Genomic DNA, 12,493 nt, shown 5'->3' on the forward strand with positions numbered 1-12,493 from the left:
TTCAACGCCCCCAGCTCCGCCGTGGACTCTGGCCGGCGGGTGAATGGGATTTATCCAGGGATCCGCTCTACCGGCCGCGGCTTGGCGAGGGGTGAGGGGCCGCCTCGCGGTTATGTAATGGACCTGCCCGCTGTGACCCGAGCCACCTCGCTCCGGACTGCCCGACCCTCCCCGGGAACGGCGGTGCCTTGCTCCTGACCTAGTAGGCAGGCAGAGGAGGCTCGGTATTCTCAAAAAGAACTTTCCCCTGCAGGGTCAAAGAGCAAGCTCTGCTTCAGGAATCCAAGGACTCCCAGAGGTGAACGCGGCAGGGATCTCTGCCCGTGCAGCCCGTCCATTTCACAGCACAGAAAACTGAGGCTCCGACGTGTTTAAAGCGCTGTTTCTTCGAGTTGGAGGACCTAGATTCAACTCTCTCGAAAAGCCATGACCGTAGGCAAGTTACTTAAATCTCAGAGCTCAGTATCTCCACCTGTAAAACGAGGATAATAGTGTCCACTTCCTGTGCTTGATGAGAGGACAAAATGAATGAGGCGCAGGAGCCCGGTATGTAACACACCCCAGTAAAAAATTACTGCTGTTGCTCGTGCTAAGGTTCGCCCCCTCCGCCAACGTCGCTGTAAAGTCGGCTGTCCCACGGACCTAAAGAGCTGCCCCAGGGACCTTCCTGTAAAGTCCACTTTTTGTCAGGAGCGAAGTCTCTGAACTGAGGAGGTCCGATTCCAACTTCTTGGGGTCTACATGCTTGCTACTCCATAGCATCAGTGTCATCTGGGACCTTGCTAGAAATGCAGAATTGCAGGCCCAACCCCAGAGCCACTTATAACAAGAATCCCTAGGTGATTTAGTCGGTGGTACTTCAGAGTTTCACAATGAATCCGACTTTTTGGAAAATTTGAGAAGGGGACTAGAAAGTTGTGATGCAGTGGCCACACAATACCTTAGGGTATTTTTAAAAATAGACCGCCAAAGTCCTTCCTCTTTTACATCTGGCTGTTTTGTTTCTTCCCCTCTCCTCAGTTTCCTGTTCTTTATAAATCTGGATGAGCTCTTGTCACTTGTAAAATAAAGATCTAAGTTATCTGGAAGTAAAGGCTAGTGAAGATACCTTTAAGGCACACTATAGAGGAACTTCCTTGGTGACCCAGTGGTTAAGACTCCCCTTCCAATACTGGGAGAAGGAGTTCCATTCCACAGGCCCGCAAAACAAGCAAACAAAAAATGCAGCAGAATTTGCAAACAGAACTTGTAAAAGAATTCATTAGCATTGCGTATGGACTTAAAATGTTGAGGTTGCGGGGAGCCCTGAGCTTTCAACTGTGAAGGTCTTTTGGTTAAAGGCTGGAGTACTTTTTGGTTCAGAAAAATACTTTTTTTAGTTAAACATTGCTTTGGGAGGCTGAGAAGCCCCATTTTCCACTTCAATAATGTAGGGTAACCAGTTGTTTTTAAAAGTTTTGAAGAAGAGGAAGAAACCTCACAGGCTTTCCTCCATCTACATCATTTGTCATAGAGGCCCTAGAAAAGCCAAGGACAGTTCTTTTATTTATGTCATGAAGTGTTGGTTGGTTGTGTTTGCTTGTTCAGGTTTAGCTCGGCTGATCCTATCTCTGACAGAATGATTTTCATCTTTTGAGAGGTGAGTCTTGGTGGATTACTGATGATGGTGCTGATAGAGAAGGTCACTCCCATCTGCCTCCCGCTTCAGGGTCCCCCCACCCAGCTCCCGTGCAAGGATGGTTCCAAGGGGTGGGTGGTGTGGCGGTGGAGTTCGAGAAGATGGAAAGAGGAAAGGAATCTCTTTTCCGTGAGGCCGGAGGAACTGGGAAGGAGGGGGACAAAGCCCTCTCCTTGCCTTGGAATCTAATGAGGAAAGAAGGGGAAAATGCAGCATTTCTCTTAAGAGTGCTATCCAATAGAATTTTCTGTAATGGTGGAAATGTTCTGTGTCTGTGCAGTCCAAAATGGCTATGAAATGTGGCTTTGTTGTTTACTTGCTAAGTTTGAGACCCCATGGACTCCCCATGGACTCCACCAGGCTCCTCTGTCTGTGGGATGTCCCAGGCAAGAATATTGGAGTGAGTTGCCATTTTCTTCTCCAGGGGATCTTCCTGGACCAGGGATGGAACCTTTCATCTCCCGCATTAGCAGGTGGCTTCTTTACCATTGAGCCATCAGGGAAGCCCTAAATGTAGTTATTTACATTTAAATTTTAATCAAAATTCAAGTTTTTTGTGTTTGTTTCTTGTTGCTAGTCCGTTGCAGCAATCACATTTCACGCTGTACACCAATATGTAGCTAGTACCATACTGGACAGTATATCAGACATTTCCTTCATCACAGGAAGTTCTGTTGGACAGCAGTGCCTAGAGGCCAGGATTTTGGTGAGGAGGTGAACCCAGATATTTCACCTTTTCCAAATTCTAGTCAGACTCTCATCTGTCCTCTGGCAAGTGAGGAACTGATCATTAAACCTCAGCCATTGAGTCCTTGTGAGAGTCAAGCTGGAATAACCCATAGAATGTGTTGGTTGTCATGCCCTGCACATAGTTAAGTGTGCAAAAAGTCTTAACCAGTATTAATATTTCACAGTTTTTAAGTTTTATTAGTCAAGTAACCTTTTGCTGATGTGCTGAGCTACTCTGGTCCCTCAGTGACCATCTATAGCTGTGCTCCAGCCCCCCTCCGTTAGCTTCTTCCTCCCCTTTGTGAGCTGGGCACTGCCTTTGCTGTTTTGGCCTGGAGATACAGCCTACTTGGTCAAATCCCTACCATTTGTGCCCAATAAATAACAAATGTGTGAACTAAAGTCACATTGTACCATGGTTCAGGGGAATCGATTGTCAAATGAGATTCTCAGAAGCATGACACCTTAGGGTACATCCATTATGGAAGGAGTTGTTTGTTCCTGTTATTTGGTCAAACAAGGATGTGTGGACTCAGCAGAGAGAAACGAGAACATTGGCCCCAGATAAGTAATATCTGGGCTGTCCACGTCAAGCTGGAAGCTACCAGGAGGTTGCAGGTGGAGGCGGATGGAAACATGAAGCTTTTACCTAAATAGAATTTGAAGGTTCATTTCCATGGCTAATAAGGAATCCAAGGATAAACTGTAAACAGCATAAAAAAGATGCAAGTATTTTATGCCGTCAGGTATGCGAATGAGGGCAGTGCACAGAATGGGAAATCGTGAAATTCTCCGCAGAACACCAGGAAACAGCTTTCTGAATGTCCGGCTTCTCAAATTCTTTCTCTTTGACTTCTTTGATAAGGTCACATGCTGTGGGCACCTTTCAGATTCCACTTTGTGTATTGTCTTCCCTGGTCCCTGTTCCATCACATCACTTCTTCTGATTCCACTTTGTGTATTGTCTTCCCTGGTCCCTGTTCCATCACATCACTTCTTCTGATTCCACTTTGTGTATTGTCTTCCCTGGTTCCTGTTCCATCACATCACTTCTTCTGAAGGTTTTAGAATTCAGCATCTATTTCTCTGCTTTTCTTCCTTCACCCCAATCCTCACTCCTGCCTTGTCATGACAGTGACTGAACACCTGCCTGTCAGAGGCTGTGCATTCCCAGTTCTGACCTCTCTCTGAGCCCCCAGGCCTCCAGTGGATATCGTCACTTAAATCTTCCCCACCCCAACACTTCAAATGTTAATTTATCAAGAACTTGCTAGCTGGGTGACCTTGGGTAAGCTGAATAACAAAACTTCCGTTTCTTCATTTATGAAACAGCAAAATAGCACCTTCCTTCTAGGGCTATCTCGAAGGTTAAATCAGACATATATAAAAAAATAAAAAGAAAAAAAAAGAGACATATGTGTGAGTACCTAGCACAGTAGCTAACGTATTGCTGTTTTTGTTGTTTTAGACCCACAATCATGTACGACTCTTTGTGACTCCAGGGACCTTAGCCCACCAGGCTTCTCTGTCCATGGGACTTCCCAGGCAAGCATACTGGAATGGGTTGCCATTTCCTTTCTCAAGGGGTCTTCCTGTGTTGGCAGGCAGTTTTTTACCACTGAGCCACCTAGGAAGCCAGCTAATGCATAGTAAGTACTTAATCCATGTTAGCAGAATGATTCTCAGTAGCCAAGATATGGAAACAAGCTTTGTGTCTGTTGATGGATTAATGGATAAAGAAAATGTGATATATATATGTATATTATTCTCATAATAAAGAAGATCCTGCCACTTGCAACTGTATGGTTGAACCTGGAAGACAATTTGCTGTATGAGTAAGCCAGACACAGAAAGACAAATACTGTATAATCTCACTTACATGTGGAGGCTAAAAAATTTAAGTTCATATAAGCAGAGAATAGAACAGTGGTTGCCAAGGCCTGGGTGCCATGGGAAGTGGGGAGATATTGGCCAAATGGTATGAAGTTTTAGTTATAAGATGAGTGAATTCTGGGGATCTAATGTACAGCGTGGTGATTATAGTTAACAGTACTGTATTTTACAGTGAAATTTGCAAAGTGAGTAGATTGTAAATGTTTTTACCACACACAAAAAGGTAATTGTGTTATATGTTAGTGATTTAGTTAGCTTGATTGTGGTAATCGTTTCACAATGCATACATATATCAAATCATGCTGTACACTTTAAATATGTTTAATTTTTACTTGTCAGTTATACCTCAATAAGTTGAGGGGGGGAATTAAAAATAAATGCTAGCTGAAAATACACCAAATACAAACACTCCTCCTCCCTTGACCGCATAGAGTGTAAACTGGTTGATGGCAGGAGACTTCCCTGTCTCATTAACTATTGCCCCAACGCTGACAGAGCAGGAACGTCAATAAATCTTTTGGAATGAGTAAATGTTAGTTACGCCTCACCTTTGCGGTCACCTCTGTGATTCTTCCTCTTCTAGATTCATTCAATTAGTACTTATAACATTTACCCTGAACTAAGTCACCAACCAAGGGCAGGACCATGACAGCCCCACATCTAACTCAGTGCTGCAACTTGCTCCCTGCCTCAGGGCTGATGTGCGGCTTGAGAGTTCCCTGACCCAGCTCGGTTGTCTTCTGAGGACACCTGAGATAAGAAAATGTACATGGAGATTGGGAACGAGAGAGAGTAGCTGCTGGTTTTTTCACTCGACTAGATGTGAGGTATGACCCAAAACACTGGTGAGAAATTCCCTGCGGTCTGACCACAGACCTTGTGACCTACCCTTTCTTGACCCATAGGATCAGCACACAGGGCCTACTGATGTCAATAACATTGAGCTTCATTTTCCAGTTAATTTCTTCAAAATCTTTCAAATTATTGCTCAAACTTTTATGTCATTTTCCCCCTGAAATATACATTTTGAGTTTAGCATTTTGTATCTCTAAGTCAAATTTATATAAAATTATGTAATTTTCATAATGTTAAGAGATGTCATATACCTCCTTTCCTTATCTGAACAGTTGTTGGGAGAGTTGTGAGGAATTTATTGATATTTATTGAGTTCCTTTAATGTCCCCAACTCTGGGTATAGATTTCCTTCCATCCTCACAGGACTTATTTTCCTATTGAGGGACAGAGCTCAGAGTGGTTAAATAAATTGCTCAATATTATGCAACTAGAAAACTGTGCTGCCATATGAAGCCAGGTCTGTTTACTCTGGGGTAGACTGATTGCGAAAACAGCTGGTATTCTCCATTCCTGTTTCCATATCCTTCGCAATGTGAGTTAGCACCAACCATCAAGAAGTGGGGCCTTGTTTCCCCAACCCCTTGAATCAGGGCTGGTCCAGTGACTATTTTAACCGGTGGGAAGGAAGAGTGGTGGGCCAATACTGAGTCTAGACCTTAGGGGCCATGCCCCCGCTGGCTAAGTCTCTCAGTACCCTTCATTGCCGCAAGAATGAGCCTGAGCTAACCTGTTGGAAGATGAGCAAACACATGGGAACAAGCTCAGTCAGTTCAGTCACCCCAGCCAAGTCCCCAGACACCAGGAGAGCCAAGCCAAGGTTAGCAAAGCTGGCTGCTAGCCCCACAGCAGGCTCTGGGTGTACCAGTGAGCCCATCTAGACCAGCTCAGATCAGTAGAACTGCCTAGCCAACCTACACAGGCTCACACATAAAGGTTTCCTATTGTAGCTACTGTGGGTTTGTGGTGGTTTGTCACGCAGCATTATTTAACCAAGAGATAAGTAAGATAAATTCACAACATCTGCAGATCTTGTTTTTACCTTGTAATAGTATAAGAGAAAAGTTTTTGCAAACATGTCTATCAGAAGTCTTTCTTCCCCAGGGTTTATCATGCTATTATGCTCTTTTCAATAACTCGAGGGGAAAAAAAACTCTGTTGTGAGCAATATATTAGAAAAAGGAAAGTATTTGTGTTTAATGGGCCAATTTAATGAGCGACCGAATTGCAAACTGAACGACAGTGTGTGTCTCTTCATTTCTATCATCAGACAAATCCAGCATAAACAAATGAACCAGTGTTTTTGAGTGTCTAGACTGTGCGTGGCACAATAGTATTTTAAGACAGGGTTCCTGTCATCAAGGAATTACAATCTAGTTGAAGTAGAAATGCAAATGAGAGAAGCTGAATAACAATAAAAGATTTCAAAAACACCATCACCACAACCTACCACTTCAGAAGGATAAGGTGCATGATCATTTTGGTAAAGGAAGTCAGTGTTTGCTCTAACTCAGTTGTTGCTGTTCAGTTGCTAGGTTGTGTCTGACTCTGCTAGAATTCAGAGGAGAACCTAAACGCTTGGGACAGAAACTAGATAAATGCTGACTTTACAGGTGGTTCTGGAACTCCTTGGAGCAAGTCAGCAAGCAGATAGGAAGGCCCTTGTGGTAGTGTGAAACTGCAGGTAATGATATTAGCAGTGAGAAAGTGCAAGGTGTGTTTGGCGGTGAGTAAATAAGTCTTTTTGATGAGAACAGGGAAAATCAATAGGACAAAGTGACTGATTAGATAGGGAGTGAAAGAGACAGAACAAGCACATGTGTCTCCAGCTGGGAGGACAGTGATCATTAACAGAGAGAGGGGTTAAGAGGTAGCAGTTGGTGAACAATTCAGTATACACGTGGAGCTTGGGGTGGGTGTGAAATACCCATCAGGCTGCTGGAAATGTAGGGCAGGGGCCAGAAGAAAAGGTCAAAGTTAGAGATAAGGCTTGAAAATCTTCAGTGCAAGAGAGCTGAGATGAAACCATAGCGGAAGGACAAGGCCTGGACCTTGGGGAATGCCCACAATGTCTAGTGGGGAGATAAGGGAGATGCGTAGCTGACAGCTAAGCAGGATGGAGCGAGTGCTACATGAGTCACAGGAAAGTGATAACCATTCAGGGCTACGAGAGGTGTACAGGAGCAGAACAGAAACTTTCTCTTTCAGGAGAAGAGTGAGTGAGAATAAGCAGGGCCTGCTCCCAGAGGGCTTCTGGAAGTCCTTTGAAGAGGCACATGGTTCCAGCTAGACAGCTCACCTGCTAACATCAGAAACACAGTGAAGACCGATTAGACTTTAATTGCCAAAAAAAAAAAAAAAAAAATCAGCCAGCTTTGTTTGGGGCTGATTTACCCTTTTTGACTCACTCTGTTGATCTTCTTAATGGATTAATTAGCAAGTTCCTGCTTCACCTTTATTCATTTTGATAAATTCAGAAAGTGCAAAGTGAACAAACTATTTGATGAGGATAAAGCCAACCGAAATAGATAAGGCATCAAAGTAAACAAAGAGTGGACACACCCCCTTTTAGTTTCTATGCTAAAATTTCTTTTACTGCTTACTGCTAAGTCACTTCAGTCGTGATCGACTCTGTGCGACCCCATAGACGACAGCCCAACCAGGCTTCCCCGTCCCTGGGATTCTCCAGGCAAGAACACTGGAGTGGGTTGCCACTTCCTCCTCCAATGCATAAAAGTGAAAAGTGAAAGTGAAGTCGCTCAGTCGTGTCCGACTCCTAGCGACCCCATGGACCGCAAGCCCACCAGGCTCCTCCATCCATGGGATTTTCCAGGCAAGAGTATTGGAGTGGGGTGCCAATTGCCTTCTCCAAAATTTGTGTTACATAAATTAACATGTACTAACTGGGTGCTGCTGTTTCTGGTTTTTCATCGAGACACATTTATACATCCCTATGAATTAGTCTCATGATTATAGATGATGCCATGATAGCATCATTAAGTGAAGAAAATACAATTCATTCCAACCACTGGAAGAAACACTCAAAGAGTTTCTAGCAATATAAATAATAGCCATTGGTTATATTTTATTTCAGTAGAATGTGAAGAATAGAAAAGCACAAAGTGAAAAAAAGGCCACATTGGCTTTTATACATTTGTTGAAAGAAGCCAAAATCTGCCAGTAAACTGCTTTCCAGTTGCTTAGAGTGTTTCCAACCAATGTGAAGGCTAGTTGAAGGCAGTGTACTTGTAAGCAGACTCATCCTCGTTAACCTGGTGTATACCTGCTCCAAGTGCTATGCTCCAGAAAAACTGCATGAAGGAACGGGTACATTCATAATCTTTCCAAATGGTCCAGAGTCCTAAATTTAAGAATCATGACCCAGGTATTCTAGGGAGACCCAAGGATGGTTGGAAAGAGGGAAGGCACCCCAGTGGACCGGACCTTCTTTCCCTTTTCTGCCTCTTTGAATAAAATAGTTCTCCTTTATGGTTTTATTGTATTGGGCTTCCAATTCATTCCATTCATCAAGCCAGAAATCTAAGTTTTCTTTTAGAAGTCTTAAGTAATCTTACCTCCCACATCAATCCATCTGTTGCTGCTGCTGCTAAGTCGCTTCAGTCGTGTCCAACTCTGTGTGACCCCATAGACGGCAGCCCACCAGGCTCCCCCATCCCTGGGATTCTCCAGGCAAGAACACTGGAGTGGGTTGCCATTTCCTTCTCCAATGCATGAAAGTAAAAAGTGAAAGTGAAGTCGCTCAGTCATGTCTGACTCTTAGCGACCCCATGGACTGCAGCCTACCAGGCTTCTCCATCCATGGGATTTTCCAGGCAAGAGTACTGGAGTGGGGTGCCATTGCCTTCTCTGAATCTATCTGTAAGTCCTGTCAATTATCTCATCAAAATATAGCTCAAAATCTGCCTCCCTTTTCTCCATTTGCACTGCTGACACCCTAATCCAGTCTGCCGTCTTCTCTTGCTTACTCCTGCTATAGCATCCTAACCCATCTACTTGTTCCTGCCCTAAGCCTCTGCCAATCAGTCCATTCTCATGAGAACACTAAGAAACTTTTTCTCAAACTTAAATTAGGACTTCCCCGGTGGTCCAGTGGGTTTAGAATCCGCCGGCCAACGTAGAGGCCAAGGGTTCCATCCCTGGTCTGGGAAGATCCCTGCTGCTGCAGGGCAGCTAAGCCAGTGTATCACAGCCACTGAGTCCATGTGCTGCAACTTCTGAAGCCCACGTGCCTAGAGCCCACGCTGGGCAACAAGAGAAGGCACCACAGTGAGCAGCTGGCCCACTGCAACTAGACAGCAACCCCCACTTGCCACAACCTGAGAAAGCCGGCACACAGCAGTGAAGATCCAGCACAGCTCAGATTAAAAATAAAAAATAAAACTTAAATTAGATCACATTGCCTCACAGCTTAAAACTTTCCTCTGGTTCCCAAAGTACCAATCTGGGCTCCTCTGACCATGGTCCATAAGTGTGCCATGCCCCTGCCTGTCTCTGCATCCTCTTGTGCCATATTCCCCATGTCTATTATTATTATTATTATTATTTTTCACATCAAGCCAAGGAAGCAGAGGCTTTTGCTTTTGTCTTTTCCTCTTGCCTGGAAAGCTCTTTATCATTTTTTGCAAAGACCTCAGCTTCAGTATCCCCTCCCCAGAGGCCTTATCAGACCATTCTAACTTAAACTCAATCTCCCTCCCCCATTATTTTCCTTCTTAGCACTTTTTCCTCCTTCATAATTTTTTTTGCAACTTTTTGTCGCTGTTTGCTTTCGTTTTGTTTGACCCTGAACTAAAAGCTCAATGAGAATAGGAACTATGCCCGTTGTGTTCACCACTGTGCCTGTAAACCTAGCCTGGTGCTTGGCGTATATTAGGAACTCAGTTATTGCATGAATTAAATGGTTAAAAGGAGTCAAAGCTTTCAAGGTGTGGAGTCCCTGAGACAGACAAATTAGGCATTTTGGATGGGGTGACAGTGTTCATAAACTTCATTCCAGAGTTGCATTGATGACTGGTGATCTGAAATTCTCAAGCCCATGCTCTTCCAGCCTGGTAGAGCTAGACCACGTTGTCGTTGGGAAAGTTTTGTAAAGCTAAGAGGTTGTTTTGCCCTGTTGAAGAGAGATGTATTCTTGTTTATCTGTGTGTATGAATGTATCAAAGTAAGAAATAAGAGTTGCAGTACTTTGAGGGAGAATGCCAATTGATTATACAACATGCATTATTAATACTTGTTATGGTTATATTAAAACTCATACAAAGCCCATGTAATCTCATTTCCAGAGTTTAGGCTTCTGGCCAAGAACATTATGACAGTCTAGTTTGGCGTTAGCATCATCTGGAGAGGGTCTGAGGCAGGGTTATTGAATTAGATTTGGCTGCTTGCTAGCAGCACATTGCATTTCCCATCCCCGATGGAGGCGAATGTGGGAGACGAGGGGCCGGTGTCATGCTGGGAGGGTGGGAGTGGGTGAGATGATGAGAACTACCTCTCAGCTCCCTTCCAACTGCTTCTGATTCTTCCATTCCAGCTGAGCCAAGTCAGCCTAGCTAAACAGTTATGGAGGGCCTTCTGCATGCCAGGAACTGAGCTGGAATCATGACCATGGACAATGTAGACACCTGCTCTGCCTTCACAGAATCTGGAGATGGTCAACGGGAGGTGAGCACGACTTGGCAAAACCAGATGGTGACATCAGTCAGTACTCGGCTCTCCTCTTGGAATGTCAGTTTGGCACAAGAATTAGCCGTGTCGTGAACAATAAAAAAAAAAAAAATAATAGCACTTTCTTGAGTGGTGTAAAATATTTTAATCCCCAGTTCCATGAAATGACCATTGGACGCATTTGAAATGGCCCCGGAATTTGAAGTCTCAGCTGCCTTCTCTTGAATGTTCCTCCATCCCCTCATTTGTTGGAGCGCTTTCACCATGGCTACATGTTTATTGTATTTACTGGGTGATACTGAGCCATTTTTTTCTTAATTTAATAGTAAAATCCGTATGCACTTCTCTTATTAGATTTGTGAAATAATAGAATGTCTGACTTGCCCAGAATTTCATGATATGCAATCCTGCAGCTGTTTTCCAGTATCCTGTTGTGTTTACAGCTACTTACTCATATTTGATGGAAACGCCATGTGCCAATTTGTAACCCATGGCAGCCAGAGTAGTACACCTTTTATTTTCTCATTAGCCCCTCTGCATCATCATCATTTTCCATATCAGGTAGTATGTTCATTGTTAGTATAAATCATACTCTTCTGAATTGTCTCAGCAGCAACATCGCCAAGTAGCTGGCTCTTTTCACACCTACCTTTTTTAAGCAAAATATTGACTTATTTATTTGGCTGCACCAGGTATCTGTGGCAGCTTGCCAACTCCTAGCTTCAGCGTGTGGGATCTAGTCCCCAGACCGGGATCGAACCCGGGCCCCCTTCCCTGGGAGCACAGAGTCTTAGTCACTGACCCCCAGGGAAGTCCGACACCTACCTTTTATTTAAAGGTGACAATAGTTGTCTGACTAGTTGCCAGATGTTTCCTCCACTTTTTTCAGCTATTTTATGACTTAGAGGAAAAAAATAATTACGGATTATGTGATGATGTTGGGCAAGTCATTAAATTCTCTGGGCCTGCTATTTCTTCTGTAAAACTGAAGGATTTAATTACGTTAGAGGTTAAATTACTGACGGTAGGCAAATTTAGCTCTCAGATGGCTTAAAATGGCCTTCACAACATATAGATTAATTCATTGACAGCTGTCTAAAATTGAGAGATTTCCTATAAAACTCCAGATTTCTAGCTTCTGTTTGAAAGATCAACATCTGAATTCCCTTGAAATGTCTGGCTTCAGAGGCTCCCTGCCTCTGTCTCAAATCCTCACATTCACTAATGACAAGGGAGGAAGACACTGCTAACCCTTTGCATTTCTTTTGTGAGGGCACCTGAAGATGGTTACGCCCCATGCCCTGTTCCTGCTGAAATCTAACAGGAGATTTAGAAGAACCAGGCTCAGAAAGGGAAGCTCTCCTGATGGTCTAGAAAATTCCTTGAGGAAAGAGAAACAGAGACCTCACCTATATGATAGCTTTTGGCCGCTGTTCATATCGTGATCTTGCATTGCTCATTATTTATCATGTCTCTGGTTGAATGCATTTGTTTAAAAAAATATTTGGGGTGGGGGGAGGTAGGGTGGAGAAATTGCTGCCAATGCAGGAGACACAAGAGACATGGGTTTGAGCCCTGGGTTGGGAATATCCCCTGGAGTAGGAAATCGCAACTCGCTCCAGTATACTTGCCTGGAAAATCCCATTGACAGAGGAA

The 12,493-nt window shown here is 43.9% G+C and overlaps 1 long non-coding RNA gene across 2 annotated transcripts in view; it reads left to right on the plus strand.

Moving 5' to 3' along the window:
* Positions 1-10,957, plus strand: part of LOC104987530 — an 11,976-nt gene extending 1,019 nt beyond the window's left edge. The window contains exons 2-3 of one of the 2 annotated variants that reach the window (XR_825135.1): positions 254-546; positions 10,704-10,957. This is a non-coding gene — a long non-coding RNA (uncharacterized LOC104987530). Of the gene's footprint in view, positions 1-253; positions 547-3,875; positions 3,916-10,703 lie in introns of those variants that run through there. The other variant, XR_825134.1, reaches the window with a different exon arrangement.
* Positions 10,958-12,493: the final 1,536 nt, after the last annotated feature.

The sequence above is a fragment of the Bison bison genome, unplaced genomic scaffold, assembly GCF_000754665.1.
Source record: "Bison bison bison isolate TAMUID 2011002044 unplaced genomic scaffold, Bison_UMD1.0 scf7180017864097, whole genome shotgun sequence".
NCBI classification, from domain to species: domain Eukaryota; kingdom Metazoa; phylum Chordata; class Mammalia; order Artiodactyla; family Bovidae; genus Bison; species Bison bison.